The 20870-nt window shown below is 41.8% G+C and overlaps 2 non-coding genes across 2 annotated transcripts; both read left to right on the forward strand.

Annotated features, from left to right (window-relative positions):
• Positions 1 to 1335: 1335 nt before the first annotated feature.
• LOC126960226 (U6 spliceosomal RNA) lies at positions 1336 to 1439 on the forward strand. Its single transcript, XR_007727797.1, has one exon. It is a non-coding gene; the product is annotated as a U6 spliceosomal RNA (small nuclear RNA).
• A 15268-nt stretch (positions 1440 to 16707) lies between these two features.
• Positions 16708 to 16814, forward strand: LOC126960183 (U6 spliceosomal RNA). Its single transcript, XR_007727771.1, has one exon. It is a non-coding gene; the product is annotated as a U6 spliceosomal RNA (small nuclear RNA).
• Positions 16815 to 20870: the final 4056 nt, after the last annotated feature.

Here is a 20870-nt window from a genome sequence, read left to right on the forward strand (position 1 = left end):
CAGTTTAGCCCTGCCCCTTTCTCCTGGAGACCTTCACAAGCCTCTCATAGCACCCTCCATTTCCCTCAGTCACATGCTATCATGATCGTGCTTGTGTGGGATCTCCTTGAAGGCAAAGACCTGACTTTGCGTCTTACTCATTCTTATATCCCAGGGCCATTGCATTGCATAGTACGTGGCATGACATAATTGCTCAATAAATCCATATTAAGTAAAAACAAAACAAATATCTCTATAGAGAAGAATTCAATTCACTATGCCACCTTCTCCATGAAGACTTCTTTGATCCTTTCAACCTGGAAGACATTTCTACCTGTTGGCTTCTGTTCACTCCACCTGTGCCTCCCTTTGAACCTGATACCCTTCTGATTTTTCATTCTACCAGCAAACTGCCTGGCACTCAGAAAGCGCTAAGTGGTCACCAAATGAAAGTTAGCTGAAAACGGAGCTGAATTTGTTCACAGTCATACCAAAATAATCATTCTGGAATATACTTGCATCCAGGCAGCTTTTCCCTCACATTGTGAAAATAACATTCCTAGGAATCCAGAGAAAAACTTCAATCCTGAAACAGAATATTCTGTGTGGGTAGTATCTCCATCTTTCCCTGATTGTAGAGGTACATGGAATTTATTGTTGTCGTTGTTGTCTTGAGGTTCTCAGAATTTTAAAGGCCCACGGTTGGGCTTTAAGGAACTTGAAAAGTCATCTAGCCCTTTAAAGCCACTTTATCTTAAGGGTTTAGAAATCATTGTCTAGAAAGACAGATCATTCATCAAGGTAAGTCAATGGCCAATAGAGTGGGTCCCATCTATACTAACTCTCTCTGTATAGACTTAGTGAGGGCTGATCAAGCTATGATACAGAGTAGGGCTTGATTGCTGAGCCTGATATGCAGAGAACAAGTAACTTAATAAACACTCCTGGCTGAGTCTAGAAGGCGAGCACTATTCTCCCTCTTATTGATGAGCTGCAAAGCTCACAACCCTTAGAGAGTCTAAACCAGCCCAGGATACTGGGTCAGTGCTCTGAAGAGAGGAACTAGAAGCCCTGAAAAATGCTTGGCCTGACTGTGGCGTTGGTCTCTTCCTGATATTCTCCTTCATCATGTCTAGGTCTGACTTAGGGAAGAATCCTCAAGTGCTGAGGGGATAGTGAGTATTTAGGAAGGACCATTCAGAACATATGTACTGAGTTCAGCAAGTCACTATCATAGTCACCAGGTCAGGGGTGCATGAGAGTAGTGAACTAGTACTACTTGCCCACAGTACAAGGCCTGGCACCTGGCAAAGACTTCCCAATCCACATTTGTTGGGTTGATATCGAGTCAAGTATGCACACTTCACCAATGTGCTTGTCAAAACTGGAGTGATGCAGAGAAGATGGTAAGGTCCCTGTGCTAGGATGACATGCAAATCCATAAAGGGATACAAACATACACAGGAATGCCGGGCACAGTGGCTCACGCCTGTAATCCCAGCACTTTGGGAAGCCAAGGCAGGCAGATCATTTGAGGTCAGGAGTTCAGGACCAGCCTGGCCAACATGGTGAAACCCCCCCATCTCTACTAAAAATACGAAAATCAGCTGGGCATGTTTGTGCACACCTGTAATTCCAGCTACTCAGAAGGCTGAGGCAGGAGAATCACTTGAACCCAGGAGGCGGAGGTGGCAGTGAACCGAGATAACGCCACTACACTCCAGCCTAGGCAACAGAACGAGACTAACTCAAAAACAAACAAACAAACAACAACAAAAATACGCAGGAAAATAGTATCAAAACCCCAAAAGGAAGAATGTTCATCAATCTCAGAGGAGTGATTGCCACAGGGACCAGCACTGGGTGGGGTTCAAAGGAAACTTGATGTGTGTCTATTATGTACTGTGTTTTATTTCTTCTCTTTCCTCTCTCTTTCTTTTTTTTTTTTTTTTTTTTGACACAGGGTATCACTCTCTCACCCAGGCTGGAGGGCAGTGGGGCCATCATGGCTCACTGCAGCCTTGACTTCCTGGGCTCAAGCAATTCACCCACCTCAGCCTCCTGTGTAGCTGCTGGGATTAGTAGCATGTGCAACCACTCCCCACTAATTTTTAAAATTTTTTTTTTTTTTTGAGACGGAGTCTCGCTCTGCCGCCCAGGCTGGAGTGCAGTGGCCGGATCTCAGCTCACTGCAAGCTCCGCCTCCCGGGTTCACGCCATTCTCCTGCCTCAGCCTCCCGAGTAGCTGGGACTACAGGCGCCCGCCACGGCGCCCGGCTAGTTTTTTGTATTTTTTAGTAGAGACGGGGTTTCACCGTTTTAGCCAGGATGGTCTCGATCTCCTGACCTCATGATCCGCCCGTCTCGGCCTCCCAAAGTGCTGGGATTACAGGCTTGAGCCACCGCGCCCGGCCTAATTTTTTAAATTTTTTTGTAGAGTTGAGGTCTCATTATGTTGCCTAGGCTGGTCTCAAACTCCTAGGCTCAAGTGATCCTCCCACCTCTGCCTCCCAATGTTTTATTTCTTAACCAAAAAAAGAAAATAAAGGAGGAACTGAAACAAATATGATAAAAAGTATTTATTAATTGTAGGCAATGGATACGTTGGTATTATATTAACCTCTGTAATTGTCTGAAGATTTGAGGTTTTTAAAAATAATATTGCAGCAGTATGCTACAAAAGTCATTATTTTTGTTTCCGTTTTGGCTCCAGCATGGAGGATTCCCAAGACTACTCTCAAGTTCAATGATTTGGTAGAAACTCGTAGAACTCAGAAAAGTTGTGATACTTACAGCCTCAGTTTATTAGAGTGAAAAAATACAGATGAAAATGGCAAAGGAAGCCAGGTTTGGTGGCTCACGCCTGTAATGCCAGCACTTTGGGAGGCCGAGGCGGCAGAGCATGAGGTCAGGAGTTCAAGACCAGCCTGGCCAACATGGTGAAACCCCATCTCTACTAAAAGACAAAAAAATTAGCCAGGCGTGGTGGCAGGCACCTGTGATCCCAGCTACTCAGGAGGCTGAGGCAGGAGAATCGCTTGAAAACCCAAGAGGCAGAGGTTGTAGTGAGCTGAGATCATGCCTTTGCACTCTAGCCTGGGCGACAGGGTGACACTCTGTCTGAAAGAAAGAAAAGAAAGAAAGAAAGAAAGAAAGAAAGAAAGAAAGAAAGAAAGAAAGAAAGAAAGAAAGAAAGAAAGAAAGAAAGAAAGAAAGAAAGAAAGAAAAAGAAAGAAAGAGGCAAAGGAAAACGGTGCCTTAGGCAGAGTCCAGGACAGCCCAGGTATGAGCTTCCCACTATCCTCTCCTAGAGGAGTTGTACAGAGAGTACTTAATTCTTCCAGGAACAACGTGTGGTGGTACACACAAAGTACGGCCAACCACAGAAGCTCATCAGAGAGTTTTCGTGTCCAGGGTTTTGTTATTCAGTCTCTGGCCTCCCCCAAGGTCAAACACAGTGCGGCCTAAGGCCCGCATCATAAATCACATTACTAACATTAAGTCATCTGACGTCGTCCAAGACCTCAGGTATACAAAGGCCGACCCTTTCTTTGGAATGTGCAGGGGTTAAACACCATAAGCCTGTGAGTTAATCCTTTATTACACAGTCCCCAGACAAGCCAAAGTGAGATGCAAGACCTCTGCCTGGATTTGCAAAAGATTTTGTGACCCTCAGCCAACTACCTACCTCAAGCCTATGGAACATTTGGAGAGATGGCGGTGGTTGGAGAGCCTTCAGTTTTCTTAAGCTCCTCACTTCAAGCTTAAGAAAATGGGCTCCAATCAGACCACTAGAAATCACAACATGTGTCTCCTGAACTTTCAGAAACCAACAGACTGGTGACTGATTTGCACCTGAGACAGCTAGTTTAGGAAAGACTGGCTTGTGGGAACTTGGCTCTGGGAACAGGCTTTGGGATTTGACTGCCCTCCCAGATTTTGATGAGACAAAGAATAGGTGCATATTTCTAGTGGAGAGAGGAAGAGCAAACCAGTTCAGGACCTTCTTGGAAGCTGTGGGACTGGACCACAGCATTCTTAGGGGCTAAGGAAGGCGCTGTAAGCAGCCAGCCAGAGGAAAAGGTATCGGCTCAAAAACAGGAAGTGGAGGGGTTTTTGAAGAATCTTTTAAAGTCCCATGGAAGAGAAAGAGTTAACTTTGAACTCTGCCAAGTCCGGGGAAGACATAAGCCAACTCACTATAGTAGTCAACTTTAAAAGTTCCTGGCCTCATACAGTGGTGCATACCTGTAGTCCCAGCTACTTGGGAGGCTGAAGAGGGAGGATGTCTTGACGTAAGGAGACTGAGACTGTAGTGAGCTACAATTGTACCACTGCACTCCAGCCTGGGCACAGAGCAAGAAGGTGCCTAAAAAAGAAAGAAAGAAATTTCTGTCCATTTTCTCCTCTACATTCCGCCCTGATCTAACTTCAGAGAGTCAGAAACTGGTTAGTAGGGTGCATGAGAAGAACTAGGTGAAGAAAGAGAATTTTCTTTTGACTACAGGCCTATATAGATCAAAGCTGAGGAAGTAAAAACATTCAACTTTGAATGAAGTGCAAAATTCTAATTATTAATGAGACTGGAGATTTTAATTAGTAACCTGGTACTATTTGGGAAACAGAGTGACAAGAGAAACTTTTTCACTATTTTCCCTCCTCTGTGCTTCCGTTCTAGTAATTTCCTTGACTTGTCTCCAAGTATACTAATCTTATTTCCTGCTATGTGCAGTCTACTGATAAGTTATTCTAATAAATTTCTAATTTCAGATATTGTTTTCTATTTCTAAAGTGTCTACCTGGTTTATTAAGAATATAGTTTAGTTTTCTATTGAAATGTTTATTCTTTTACCCATTTCATACTTTTTTCCTTTGTTTTCTAAAAAATATTAATCAAAAGAAGTTATTGTGTGCTAACTCCAATACCAGGGTCATCTCTGAGTCTGCTTCTATTGACTGTTTCATTTCTTAGTAATTGGTCTCTTTTTTCCTGCCTCTTTGTGTGTCTGATAATTTTATTGTATGCCAAATGTTGTAGATGGTACATTGCATAGGCTCTGGATTATGTAATATTCCTTAAGAGACTGTTAAATTTTGTTCTTGCACAAAGTGAAATCACCAAATGATCACTTTGATCATGTTGAGACTTGAGGATTGGTTTTAGGCTTAGTTAGGGCAAGTCTTTTATAATTTTGCCCTAGTTTCTAAAGTGTACCCCTTACCTCTAAAAAATGGTTCTTATTCCTATGGTATGATCTTTCTAGAGTCTCAACTGAGAGCTCACATGTTAACAAAGTACATCTACTCTGGGTACTCCCAAACTTCAAAATCTTCCCAGCACTGTCCAGTACTGAGATCTTTACTCTCTAGCCTTCTGGTCACCTGGAATCTCAGCCTACCCATGCATCTTTTATGATTCAGTCAAACATATGATGGAATTTGTGTGTGTGTGCAGGTTTTTTTCACTCCTTTTCTGAGACTTTCTTCTTACAAATACACTGACCCCAGCAGCCTACACAGTCGTGAACTCTAATCTCTATTTCTTTCACCCAGCAGGATTCCTGCTCTTTGCTTGGGTTCTGTTTCCCTGCACCATGGCTTGGAGATAATTTCAAGAGTTTCAGTCCAATCATCAAATGTTCCCTCTGTCTAACTCCATATAAAGGCTGCAGAAAGGACAGAAATTGGGGAGGGGAATTGCATAGTTATCCCAGAAAGGCAGTAACCCAGATAGAAAGAGGAGGAGCACTGGGAATTAAATATAATGAGAGCAGTTTTCATGTGTTATGGTATATCCAGATACCAAAAGATTTGGGCTCTAGTGTAGAGAACATAATACCAAGGTAAGAAAAGAACAAAGAAAAACCTGGAAAGATATTCCAGTTATATTTGTGTTAGACTTCTCAAATTGACTTAGGAATTGTGCACTTGAATGTAGTTTCAGGTTTAAATCTGAAAGGGTAAAGTTTCTAGCAACCAATAAGGACAGAGAAGGTATAAGTATCCACCTAACTCCTCCATCCTCTGAAACAGAAGATAACAAAGAGTTTGAAAAGATAGGAAGACATTTTGGCTTAGTCCAAGATTTGGCAACCAGCTCAGGAATGTAAGGACCAAAATGACCAAAAAATCAAGTCATGGGAAACAGCTGAAAGAAGGGACTGCAGTTGTTTATTAAAGCCATTACAGTAATTTTTGATGTTTAAGATTATGCAAATGAATTTTGATCTTTTCCAATAGGAATATGAACAGAAGGAATAAACAAGATATTTAATTTTAAAAAATACAAATGGCAAAAATCATAAGAAGAAAAGTTTAAATAAAAGTGGAATAAAACAACTAGTTACCATTTTTTAAACCTATAAGCATAGCATAGAAATTAAGTATGGAATAATTTAAATAACGAGCAATTCAAACAAGACAAATGTCCCCAAATCGGTAGATTGCTTAAATAAGTTATGATGAATTAAAGAGCTGTATGGATATGATTTTATCTTGGCAGAAATAGAATTATTTGAACATATATGCATATATATATATACATGTGTGATCTAAATAATATATGTTAATGTGTTAGTGACAGTTAACATTACAGAGTGGGATTATGAGTTTTCTTTTTGTTCTTTTGCTTGTCTGTATTTACATATTACAATGAATATATAATGTTTTTGTAATAAGAATTCCTCTCCCATCAACGCCAAAAAATCTGGTATTTTTTATGCATGAAAAGTTTTTTCTTACTTAAAATTATCAATTTATTTCACACTAATTATACCTGCTTTGCTTGTTTGGCTTTGTTTCCACTTTGTGGACAGGGGTAAAGAAATGTCATTGTTTTAACATCTGTAAGATGGGGATAATACATATCCCCCCACAGCGGGTTACTGCCTGTGTCTAGCAATAAACTCTTTGCTGTTTAAATCAAACTCCACTGTTGAATTTAGATTGTTTTGGCTGATGAAGGCCAGGAGAGGAGATCAAGATACCTTCTTTGACCCCATTGTCCCCTCCAAGCCACTCCACTTTTCTCTCCTCCTTCCTTCACAACACCCAGCTCCTTCCAACTCATTCCTTCCAACTGTCTGACCTGGCACCTACTCCCTGCAGTCACCAGCTGATTTCCTGGTCACTCCTGTATTTATAAAGGAATTGAACTGGCCTCCTGGCTTACTGTCTTCCTCTCTAACCTCAGGTGGGCTTTAATTCTTGGTGATTTCAGTCTTAACTCTTCATTCCTTTAGCCCTTCAATTCCTTAACCTCCTTCCCTCACCCCAGCACAACTCCTTCTTCCCATTGCCATACTTTAGACCAAGTACTCCTGGTAAATTCACCTTTTCTGAAACTTTCCTTTCAAACATCTTTCTCTCTTCCAAGCTTACTTTCTCTAATACCCCACTTCAACAATTATTTGACTAAATCCATTGATTTCCCCTCCTTCTTTTCCACATTAAATTTTCAGTATCCCATTACCTCCCTCAAGTCTTCATTTCTCATGATTACAATCAGTTCCTTAAAATGCCTTCATCTCCTCTGTGCCTTTTCCCCTTTATCATATTTACCTGGCAGAACTCCAACCCTGGGTGAATGCAACTCTTAGATTTCTTTGTACTAGTATCCAATTATCTGTCACCAGAGAAAAGGCGCAGAACCTGGGTGACCAGTTCAGTTTAGACTTCATAACCACAAACAAAACAGGTAACCAACACCACGTGGCAAGCTCATTCCATTTCCTTAGTATATTTTCCTTTTTTCCCCTTTATATCACGTTGATGACCAGGTGCACCTTCAGAAGTTCTGTCCACTGAGAGGCTATCTGTTCCCTTAAGGCTGTTTTCAGGGCCACTCCTGAGTGGGACAATAGTGGCAGCAGTCCATCTTTGGCTTGAACCAACATACTGAGCTGACTGATTCATGATCCAGGTTTGGATTTTTCCCTCCTCTATCAGTGGTTGTGGAGAACCTTCCCCAGGAGGTCATGGTGCGAGCAATTGCCTTGGTGCAACAGAAGTAAATAACGAGTTAAAGCCATTATAGTAATTTTTGATTTTTAAGATTATGCAAATGAATTTTGATCATTTCCAGTAGAAATATGAACAGAAGGAATAAACAGGATATTTAACTTAAAAATACAAATGGCCAAAATCATAAGAAAAAAGTTTAAATAAGGCCGGGCGCGGTGGCTCAAGCCTGTAATCCCAGCACTTTTGGGAGGCCGAGACGGGCGGATCACGAGGTCAGGAGATCGAGACCATCCTGGCTAACACGGTGAAACCCCTTCTCTACTAAAAAAAATACAAAAAAACTAGCTGGGCGAGGTGGCAGGCGCCTGTAGTTCCAGCTACTCGGGAGGCTGAGGCAGGAGAATGGCGTAAACCCGGGAGGCGGAGCTTGCAGTGAGCTGAGATCCGGCCACTGCACTCCAGCCTGGGCGACAGAGCGAGACTCCATCTCAAAAAAAAAAAAAAAAAAAAAAAAAAAAAAAGAAAAAAGTTTAAATAAAGGCAGAATAAAACAACTAGTTACCATTTTTTAAACCTATAAGCATAGAATAGAAATTAAGCATGGAATAATTTAAATAAGCAGCAATTGAAACAAGACAAATGTCCCCAAATGGGTAGATTGCTGAAATAAATTATGATGAATTAAAGAGCTGTATGGATATACACACACACACACACACACATATATACAGGTTCACACACATATAGACACACATATATACAGAGGTGTGTGTGTATATATATGTATGTATGGAGATATATATACACACACACACACACACACCCCTATATACAGGTTCTCGCTCTGTCACTCAGGCTGGAGTACAGTGGCACGATCACAGCTCACTGCAGCTTTGAACTCCTGGGCTCAAGTGATCCTTTCACCTCAGTTTCCCAAGTAGCTGGGACTACAGGTGCACACCACCACACCAGGCTAATTTTTTTATTTTTATTTTTTGGAGAGATGGAATCTCACTATGTTGCCCAGGCTGGTTGTGAACTCCCGGCCTCAAGCAATCCTCCTGCCTCAGCCTCCTAAAGTGCTAGGATTACAAGTGTGAGCCACCATGCTTGGCCTAGTAGATGTTCTATTTGTAGAACTTACTTGTGCACTGCAGACCTGTCCAGGCCTGATCTCAAATGTACTATTTTCATTGCGCACTGCTGTTGCGCCCAACCTACCTAATGACTTGTTGGGTGTGCCAGTGTCCAAAACCTGATGCATGGTCTCAAATGGGACCCTGTAACACACAGGATCCACTTCTCAAATGGTGACAAATTCTCTGCTGCAAATGGCATGGCCTTGCTCCAGAACCCTGGGGTGCTGTGCTGGACCTCCCTACCTCACACAATGTCCTTACCTACTATGAAATCCTTTGGTGCCATGGATTAATTACAGCAGTGACATGGTTTGGCTGTGTCCCCACCCAAATCTCATCTTGAATTGCAGCTCCCACAATTCCCATGTGTTGCAGGAGGAACCCAGTGGAAGATCATTGAATCATGGAGGCAGTTTCCCTCATATTGCTCTCATGGTAGTGAATAAGTCTCATGAGATCTGATGGTTTTATATAGGGAAACCCCTTTCACTTGGCTCTCATTCTCTTTTCTTGTCTGCCACCATGTGAGATGTGCCTTTCACCTTCCACCATGATTGTGAGGCCTCCCCAGCCATGCGGAACTGTGAGTCCATTAAACTTCTTTTGTAAAATTGCCCTAGTCTTGGGTGTGTCTTTATCAGCAACATGAAAATGCACTAATACAAGCAGTCACATGCTGCAAGTGGCAAGGCTGGTTGTATCACATCCCGAATCTAGATCAGAATTCTCCACTGCTCTGGGCTCTGGTCAGGAAGTCCCAGCCATTGGAATTGAGTCTCGTCTCTCTTATGGGACCGTGATAAGACCCAGGAGGCACATGGGCAAGAAAATGAGAGGTGGAGGCATTAGTTCCTGATTGCTCTTTTTTTGCCATTTCCCCCCCAAAAACTAGTATTTTTTTTTTTCATACAGTATCTGTTTCAGTAATGGCCCATCTCTTTTCTCCTTTGTAAATAGAGCGTACCTTTCCTTTGAGCTGTACCTCCAGGTATGTACTATTCTGTGTATCCCACCTTGATACTAAGTATGTTCCAGTTTAATGACTGACAGCACATTGAAATAGCTCATTCATCTAGGATATTCTTTTCAACATTTATTTGTATTGGATTTAGGAGGAACTTAGAATTCCTGTGTTAGCAGTTGGGAATGTAAAGTTAATTTTTTTGTCATCTGCCATTTCTTTAAAAAGTCTAGGCCAGCGCTGTTGGATAGAAACACAATGTGAGCCACATATATAAGTTTACATTTGCTAATAGCTACATTACAACAACAACAACAAAAAAAAAAAAAATGAAAAGAAAAAAAGAAAGAAAGAAAGAAAAAAAAGGAAACAAAGAAACAGGTGGAAGCCAGGGAGCCAGGTGTTGGGGCATGTGTCTATAGTGCCAGCTACTCAGAAGGCTAGTGTAGGAGTATCGCTTAAGCCCAGGAAATTGAGGCTGCAGTGAGCCAATATCACACTACTGCCCTCCGGCCTGGGTGACAGAGCAAGGCCCTGTCTCTTAAACAAACAAACAAACAAACAAAAACTTACAGAAGGAGCAGGATTGAAAAAACTAAGTAAATAAATAGGGAGAGGGAGAGAGGTGAAGTCAATTTTAAATTTTTTTTTTTTTTTTTTTTTTTTTTGAGAAGGAGTCTCACTCTGTCACCCAGGTTGGAGTGCAGTGGTGCAATCTTAGCTCACTGCAAACTCCACCTCCCAAGCTCAAGCGATTCCCCAGCCTCGGCCTCCGTAGTAGCCAGGACTACAGGTGCGTGCCACCGCCTCTTACTAATTTTTGTATTTTTAGTAACGACAGGGTTTTATCATGTTGGCCAGGCTGGTCTTGAACTCCTGACCTCAGGTGATCTACCCGCCTTGGCCTTCCCAAAGTGCTGGGATTACAGGCGTGAGCCACTGTGCCTGGCCAATTTTAATATATGCAATCCAAGATATCTAAAATGTTTTCTTTGTTCCCCTTTATTTTTAAATTTTTTTAGAGACAGGAGTCTTGCTCTGCCTCCCAGGCTGGCGTGCTCTGGGGCAGTCATCGCTCACTGTAGCCTTGAACTCCTGGGCTCAAGAGAACATCCCATCTTAGCCTCCTGAGTAGCTGGGACTACAGACGTGAGCCACCACACCTGACTTAAATATTTTCAACATTTAATCCTAGCCACCTTTCAAGAGCTTAATAGTTGAATGTGGCTAGCAGCTATCATATTGGAGAGTTCTGATCCAGACTCATTCCCAGTAATTCTTCATATCCAAGCAGAACTTTAGAGGCTACAAAAATCTCCCTACACCTTCTCTAGTTTGTTTCTTGAAAATGTGATCAATGGATTTATGACCTCCCTGTTGGAGATCAGAAACTGAAGATCAGAGATATGAACTGATTTTTCCCGAGATAACCCAGCGAGCCTGAAAGTAGCAGAGGTGGAGCCATTCAGTCCAATTCTGGCCATTCAGTCTAATTCTGCAATGAACAGAGCAGTAATTCCTAAACTTGTCTGTATATTCAAATCACTCGGAGATCTTTAAAAATTTCCTAAGTCCAGCCACACCCTAGATGAATTAAATCTCAAGATCTGGGGTGGGACACAGACATCATTAGTTTCTGAAGCTCCCTGATGGTTTCACTGGGCAGCCACTTTTGGGAATCACTGGTATACATTCTTGTTCCTCAAAGTGTGGCCCGTGGACTCATAGCATCAGTGTCACTGGGGAGCTCGCCTGGTCAGAAAGCCATCTTCTCAAACCCACCCCAGACCTCCTGAATCAGAACCTGCCTTTAACAGGGTCTTCCAGTTGATTCCAGTGCATGATAAAGTTTGAGAACTCTAAAGCATAGCATACTTCTTTTAGATGAAATAAAATATAGTCCAGTACATTTTCATTATGGGGTTTATTGAGAAAGGCAGTAACCATGGCTTCATATTGGTAGCCATTATGTTTTCATTAAATTAATATTATATAATTAGGGTGCTGCTTTCTTGGTTTTATTATGACTGTATTTCTGAATGATTATTATACATTCCCTTTCTATTACACAGAATTGATGTAGGAAGACTAGAGAAACTGCCCTGAATCTCTTTCCATGCATTTCTCTCAACCTTTAAATGCATCTTTATTTAACAACAAAAGTTCAACTTTTTCCCCCTCATTCAATCAGCAGACTTTTACCAAGAACTTATACTGTATATGATGTTGAGAGGTGAGATGAGAAATAAAAAAACTGCTTCAAGTATTTTTGTATGTTTTCAAGAGGCTTACAGTTTGTAGCAAAAAGCTAGCACATGCACCCAAATGGCTCTAAAATAAGAGAATATGAGGCACATCATGAGGGTGTGTAGACAAGGTGCCCTGTGATTCAGGAATAGGAGAGGCCACTTCCTGCTACTAGGATTAGGAAAATTGCCATGAAGGAAGTGGCCTTTGTGTTAAAGGATTTGGACATTCAGTGGGGAGGGAAGCTGTCTTTACAAGAGAGAACAACCTCCCAGATGGCTTCAATCATTAGGTGAATACTGATGTGTATTAGTCAGAATGCCTGGTAGTAAGGGACTGATATCCTACTCAACCTGGTTAAAGCTGGAAGGAAGATTTTGGGCTCAGAGAATCTACAGATGGAACAATCAAACTGTGGAGAGGACTCTGGAACATTGGGAACTACAGACTCAAAAGCTTCCAGGACTCTTTCTTCCTATTTTTTTCTTTATGTCAGTTTCATCTTTTCTTCCTTTAGTCTGGCTTGCTCAACATGAAAGAAGCATGGCTGCAAACCATTCCTATCTATGTATTTACATCCTACACCTTCCAATACCAGAGAGTGAAATCCCAGATATTTGGTAGCTGCTTCAAAATAGTATGACAAGGGAGGAAAAAGATGGACGTATGGGTGAACCAAGATTGGCCAATGAATCATTGTTGAAGCTGGGTATTACACAGATGGGAGTTTGTTATGCTATTCTGTTTGTTTGTTTTTCTAAGACCCAGGACAACACACTGACTGTTGTTATGCTATTCTATAGACTTTTGTACATGTTGGATGTTTAAATTTTAAAAACATTACCATGAAGGAATCATACTTAGCTTCTCTTGAGTCAGACACCTGCCTCTGGATCAGGCAGCAGTGGCCAGGGGATGTGGTGATGTGGTGATGGAGGAACTCGGCAGCTCCAAAGACAGCCTCATGGTGGGGACTGTGAGGGAGCTGTTCCCGGAATAAAGGAGGCTCTATTTTCAGAGGAAAGGAGGGGAGGCCTCCAGGGCAGAGATGATTGATTTATGGTGACTCCAACTTGTTATTACCAGCCTCCATTTCTCTCTCCTGGGCTCTAGGAGCCCCATATTTCTGAGAATCATCAGATTGTCCCAACTGGATGTCCCTGGGCACCTCTCAATTGACACATTTAAAATCAGACTCTTCATCATCTGGTGTTCCTGCAGTGTTTTCATCTTCCACTCAGTACTCTAACCAGAAATTTCTGAGTCATGTTCAACTGATCCTGCTTCCTCACAATCCCCATATTTCAGTTTTGTCATATCTACTTCTGAAATAATGATTGACTCCATCCCTTCCTCCTTATTTCCAGCTTCACTACACCAGGTCAGAAGTCTCCTAACCTCAAGTGCTCCGAAGTCCACACCACCTCATACAACACATCACAACTTTCTACAACACCTATTTAATCTTTTCATCCCTGGGCTTCAAGTCTTCAAGAATTCCTTGTGGTCTCATAACAAACATAAGGTGTCATGACCTTAAGCTCTTATAAGGTTGTTAAAAATCAGGTCTTAGATTACTTTTAAAGCTTTAAAGCTTCTCATCTCACAGTATTGTATACAGTATAAGTGCTCAGTAAAAGTTTGCTGATTGAATCAGGGGAAATGAAAGTTTAACTTTTGTTGGAAAGCAAAGGTGCAGTGCCATTTAAAGCCATTTATACACAATGGGCTACACACAACATGCACATCTAATTCTCCTGTACTTTTGCTTATGGTTCTTCCTTCTATTAATTTATTAGTTATAATTAACAAATAATTGTGTATTTTTGTGAAGTACAATGTAATGTTTTGATCTCTAATGTACGCATTGTAGAGATTAATCTAGCTCATTAACATATCTATCACTTTACCAACTTACCACTTTTTTGTGGTGAGAATATTAAACATCTATACTTTTAGCAGTTTGGAAATATACATTATTATTTCTTTTTTTATATGGTTTTTATTTTATTTGACTTTTTTTTTTTCTTTCTTGACATGAGATCTCACTCTGACACCCAGACTGGAGTGCAGTGGTACAATCTCAGCTCACTGCAGCCTTGGTCTTCCACACTCAAGTGATCCTCTCACCTCAGCCTCCCAAGTAGCTGGGACCAAAGGCACGTGCCACCATGCCAGGCTAATTTTTAGTATATTTGGTAGAGACAGAGTTTCACCACGTTGTCTGGGTTGGTCTTGAACTCCTGAGCTCAAGAGATCCACCCACATTGGCCTCTCAAAGTGCTGGGATTACAGGCATGTGCCACTGCGCCTGGCCCTGAAATATATGTTGTTATTAACTGTAGTCACCATGCAGTTCAGTAGATCACTACGTTATTTCTTATCTCCAGTTTAAATGAAAGTTTGTACCCTTTGATTAACATCTCCCCTTTCTCTATCCCTCCATCTCTGCGAAGCCTCTGGTACCCACCCTTCTTTCTACTCTCCATTTGCATGTGATTGAACTTTTTTAGAATCCACATATAAGTGAGATGATACATTATTTGTTTTTCTGAGCCAGGCTCATTTCACTTAACATGATGTCCTCTGATTCCATTTGTGTTGTCTCAAATGACAGACATTCCTTGTTTTTTAAAGGTTGTATATAGTATTCCATCGTGTGTGTATATATCACATTTTCTTTATTCATTCATCCACTGCTAAACACTTAGGTTGCTTCCTATCTTGGCTGTTATGAATAATGCGGAAATAAACAGAGGTGTGCAGATCTCTTAGATGTTCCAGTTCCAATTCCTTTGGATATATACCCAGAAACAGAATTGCTGAGTCGTATGGTAATTCTATTTTTGGTTTTTTGAGGAACCTCCACATTATTTTCCAAAATGACTGTACTTGCTCCTTTTTGATTATGAACACATTGGCTCAATTCTACAAGATTGGGCTTAAAACTCACCTCCTTCAGGAAAAGTCTGACTTCTTCAGTAGTCACTTCTTCTTTTGTGCTCTTAGACGCCCTTTTAGTATGGCACTTCTAATGCCATGCAGTAATTATCTTTTTTTTTTTTTGCCTTCATATCCTCCTCCCTGGCAAAAGCCCAGTTTTAATCATCATGATGTATCTCTTGTACATAATGCAATGAGAAAACATTTTAAAAATAAATTTGAAAGCTACAACACAGAATAATAGGCCCTCTTGGTTACAAGGGATCCCAGCATTCTAGTTCAGCCATCTGTGACAGATTAGACTTTGACATAATCAGCTCCAGTGAAGGGAACTCTCTCCTGAGGAAGCCCATTCCATTTCTGGAGAACTCTTATAAGGTTCCTCCTTGTTCTGAGCCTTGAATCCTTCTCTCTGCAGTTCTTGCCAATTAGTCCAAGTTCTATTTCTTGGAACCTCCTGAATGACTGTTGGACTTCAGAAATCAGCTCTCCTGTTCTTCAAACTAAACATCGAACATTCTTTCAAGGACTGCTCACAAGGCACAGGTTGAATTTCTAAGCTCCTGCACATGCTTCAGCTTGTCTCAGTCTCTCTGGATATGTGGTTCCAGAATTGTGTATGATACAGGTGTGGTCTGACTGGAATAGGACATCAACAAGGAAGACTCATGAGTAAGAAGACTCATGAGCAATATTGAAGGCACGGCTGATGTTGTGCAACGAGATACCAATTTCCATAGCCACGCAGAGCAGCCCATGATGAAGAACAAAGGAGACAGGTGTTTGTGTTTTTATTTATTTTGAGAGTGGATGTTGCTCTGTCACCCAGACTGAAGCACAGTGGTGTAATCACGGCTCACTGCAGCGTCAACCTCGTAGGCTCAGGTGATCTTCCTCCCATTTCAGCCTTCCAAGTAGCTGGGACCACAGGTGTACATCACCACACCCAGCTATTTTTTTTCATTAATATTTTTTGTAGAGACATGGGTTTTGCATGTTGTTCACACTGGTCTCGAACTCCTGGGCTCAAGCGATCCTCCCACTTTCTCCTTCCTAAGTGCTGGGAGGGATTACAGGCGTGAGCCACTGCACCTGGCCTGTTTGTGTTTATTCAGGGCTATGGATTGGCAAGGTAAGAATAGTGAAGGGTCACAGAAAAGGAACCTCTCTGGAATTCCATTTCAACCATTTATATCATCTTGTTCACACTATCATCTTCAGAACAGTCCCCACATTCTTCAAAGACTTTGGCGTCTAAAGTGAATTCGTTCAGACTTTCCTCTGTATGTTTTCAGAAGTTGCTGATTTTTTAAAAATTTATCCCTTCTCCTTATTTGATGTGGCAAAGAGAAAGACACTTTTCACATTATTTTTCTAACAATATGTTGCTTAAAATTTGATAAACTAGTAATTCCTTTGAAATTACATGACAAAATAAAATAAACCTTATCTCATTAGATTTAAAAACATAAAATAGTGCCTGCTTCAGCAGCACATATGCAAAAATTGGAATGATACAGAGAATATTAGCATGACCCCTGCATGAGTATGACACACAAATTTGTGAAAAATAAGAATGAAAATATGAAATGGAGTGTCCAACTCACCCATGATTGGTGTTGTTCTGTAAACATGGGAGAATCAGACTCCAGGGCCGGGTGCCACGAAAGAAGGAATGGGCTTCATGGATCTCTACTCTTCACTCCAAGATTATGGGGGGTGGGAGGTGGGGATCAGGGAGATGTGTGGAACTCTCCCTTCTTAGAGTGCCCATTTCAAAATTACAGCAGGAGCAATTTATTAGACACAAAGAAGAAATTTCTGACTATCAGAGTCTCCAAATATTGCAACACTTCAACAACGTGAAACATTAACATCCTGTGAAATAGCAAACTGACACATGACTCAGGAAGGAATGTCCCTCAAGAGGGCTGAGATTAATATTCGTGTCCTGGAGATAGGGCGACCAGATCAGAAAGGCTTTAGATTGAAATTAGAAGAGGAGACAAACACCTAGATAGACTTGTGAAACCAGTTTTTATGGAAGACAGGTGTGACTTCTACAGGAAGAGCCTTATTTTGTAAATGAGTCAAATGTATTATTTCACTGGTAATAACGTGGACGTGAGATATAATACAGTATAGTACAAACAATCTTAGGAGGATAAGGTTACTTGGTCTGATAGGAATTCAAGAGTGGAATATGGGAATTAAAATACATCTTTAGGTCAGGCAAGGTGGCTCATGCCTATAATCCCAGCACTTTGGGAGGCTGAGGCAGGCATGGTGGTGGGCACCCGTAGTCCCACCTACTCAGGAGGCTGAGGTGGGAGGATCACTTGAGCCCGGGAAGTTGAGGCTGCAGTGAGCCAAGATTGCACCACTGCACTCCAGTCTGGGTGACAGAGTGAGAACCTGTGGCAAAAAAAAAAAAAAAAAAAAAAAAAAAAAAAAGCTTACAAATACATCTTTAGGCCAGGAGAGGTGGCTCATGCCTATAATCTCAGTGCTTTGGGACGCCATGGTGGGAGGATATCATCAGGAGGCCAGGAGTTCAAGACTAGCCTGGGCAATGTAGCAAAACCCCATCTCCACACACACACACACACACACACACACACACACACACACAAAATATAGCAGGGCATAGTGGCGAGCTCCTATAGTCCCAGCTACTTGAGAGGCTGAGGCAGGGCAGTTGCTTGAGCCCAGGAGTCTGAGGCTGCAGTGAGCTATGATCACACCACTGCACTTTAGCCTGGGCACCAAAGCAAGATGCTGTTTTATTTTATTTTATTTTTATAAAATAAAAGTATATTTTTTTATAATGACCAGTTAGAAGGGAAATTGCAATGCACCAAAGACCCACAGACCATGGCTATATATCAAGGGCCAGATGAGGCATTGGGCCCTAGGAATGTGATGATAATCGAGGCAACTATTCTTCCTGTCCTTGTGGAGTCTAATGGGGGTAAGAGAAGAGAGTATGGTCTCTTTAAGGGATTGAGAGAAGGTCCTGATGAGGTGGGAAATGGCTAAAGTTAGAGAGACAAGAAAGGACTCAGAGGCCATATAATGGACTTTAGACCTTATCTTAATGTCAAGGGGATGTCATTAAAGGATTTGAAGCAGGAACAGGACATGAACAAATTTTATGGGGGACAAGAATTGAGGCAGAGCCTAGAAGCTAAGACAGCAATCTATGCAAGAAAGAGTTGTGGCTTGAGGCCAGGCAGGTGGCTCTCGCCTGTAATCGCAGCACTCTGAGAGGGTGAGGCAGGCAGATTGCTTGAGTCCAGGAGTTCAAGACCAGCCTGGACAACATGGTGAAGCCCCATCTCTACTAAAAATACAAAAAATTAGCCAGCCATGGTGGTGCTTGCTTGTAGTCCCAGCTACTCAGGAGACTGGAGTGGGAGGATCACCTGAGCCCAGGATGTTCAAGCTTCAGTGAGCCAAGATCACGCCACTGCTCTCCAGCCTGGGTAACAGAATGAAACCCAATCTCAAAAAATAAAAATACAAATAAAAAAGAATTGTAGCTTGGATTAAGGTAGGGATGGATTCAATTCTAGTCAGGATTAAAATTAGCAAGACCCAGACCAACTGGAAATACAGGGTGAAAAAGAAGAAGGAATCAAAGATAACACCAACATACCTAGCTCTGGCTTTCTGGGGAGTGCCATTCGCTGAGCTGGGAGCATGGGAGGAGGGCTCAGGTAGATGGGGAGGGGTTTGAGCTGAGCTCCATTTCAGCCATAATGAGTAGAAGGGGCCTGCAGCTCATTGGAGTGGAGATGCCTAGGAGGCAGGTGGAATTGCAGACTGAAGACATGGGAGAAGAGGTGGGTAGGTGTTCAAGATTTAGAAGTTGAGATTATCCAGGGAGAGGCCCAAGAATGAAATCATTCATCTAGACATAAATCTGTGAAAGGCCGGGTGTGGTGGCTCACACCTGTAATCCCAGCACTTTGGGAGGGCGAGGCAGGCCAGTTGCATGAACCCAAGAGTTTGAGACCAGCCTGGGCAACATAGCAAGGCCCTGTCTCTACAAAAAATACAAAAAATTAGCTGGGTGTGATGTGTGTGCCTGTAGTCCCAGCTACTCAGGAAGGGGGACTACTTCATTTATATCATCTTCTTCACACTATAATCTTCAGAACAGTCCCCTCATTCTTCTGGGCGGGGGGATCACTTGAGTCCAAGAGGTTGAGACTGCAGCGAGCCAAGATTGTGCCACTGTGCTTCAGCCTGGGTGATAGAGTGAGACCCTGTCTCAAAAAGCAGACAAAACAAATAAAAAACCACACCAAATCTGTGAAAAGGTACAGAAGGAAACTGCAGAGTACACACCTATTTTTACATCAATCCCTTCTGTACTCATTCCACAGCAACATTTTAAAAATAAATTTATAATCTGGAAGTTTTAAATAAATAAATCTGTAGTCTGGAGCTTTAATCTGTCAAATTAAAAACATAATAGTCTTATTATGGGGGATTATTTAGGAATGTGGCTAACATCAAGATATGAATGAAGAATGGAGATATCTACAATTTTTTTGTTTTTAATTTTGATTATTTATTTAAAGGCAGGATACCACTATGTCGCCCAGGCTGGTCCCAAAATCCTGGGCTCAAGCAATCCTCTCACCTCTGCCTTACAAAGTGCTGAGATTACAGGCATGAGCCACCGCACCCGGCCTCTGTTAACATTTCAAGAAAAGGTAATGTCCCCATAATCCTAGCACTTTGGGTGGCCGAGGCGGGTGGATGGCCAGAGGTTGGGAGTTCAAGACCAGCCTGACCAACATGGTGAAACTCCATCTCTGCTAAATATACCAAAAAAAAAAAAAAAAAATTAGTTGGGTGTGGTGGCGGGTGCCTGTAATCCCAGCTACTCGGGAGGCTGAGGCAGGAGAATCCCTTGAACCTGGGAGGCAGAGGTTGCCGTGAGTGGAGATCATGCCATTGCACTCCAGCCTGGGCAACAAGAGAGAAACTCCATCTTGAAAAAAAAAGAAAAGAAAAAAAGGTAATGTCAGTATTGTAAACGCTGAAGTCCTGGTTATTGACTTAGGAATTGTTGACCTTTAGAGTGTAATCCTCATCCCTGATTTTTTATATTTTTTTCTCATCTATTCAGGTCAGAGAAAAACTTTTCTAGTTATTTCACACTCAGATGGATTTGCCAAGAGCCTGAGGTACAATGGTGAACCCATTATCTTTTAGAACTGCCAGCTGGTGACTGGGGTCATATGCCATAAAGACAAACAGTTGGCGTCTAAGTCAAGACATTCTTTTTACTTATCAAACTCTTAAGAATGCTTAGCATCATTTCCTAGGTTAAAGCTGTATCTTAGACATTAATGGGATGCAAAATTATTTGACTTGCGTCTTTGCATAAAAGATCTTTGCCATGCTTCAGGGCATACCAGACACAATCACTCCATAATTATAGGATAGCTCTTGGGACTGGCTTCAATTAACCAAGCTGCTTCTCAGTTACTACTATATTACCCATATTTATAGCATTTGACATTTTCACGGTGCTCTTTAATCAGACTGTATGTAGGCTGACTTAATCTAAATCTCTCACATACTTGGGATACCAGATGTTCCTGTTTTCTGGACCTTCCAGA

This window comes from Macaca thibetana, chromosome 7 (genome assembly GCF_024542745.1).
Source record: "Macaca thibetana thibetana isolate TM-01 chromosome 7, ASM2454274v1, whole genome shotgun sequence".
NCBI classification, from domain to species: domain Eukaryota; kingdom Metazoa; phylum Chordata; class Mammalia; order Primates; family Cercopithecidae; genus Macaca; species Macaca thibetana.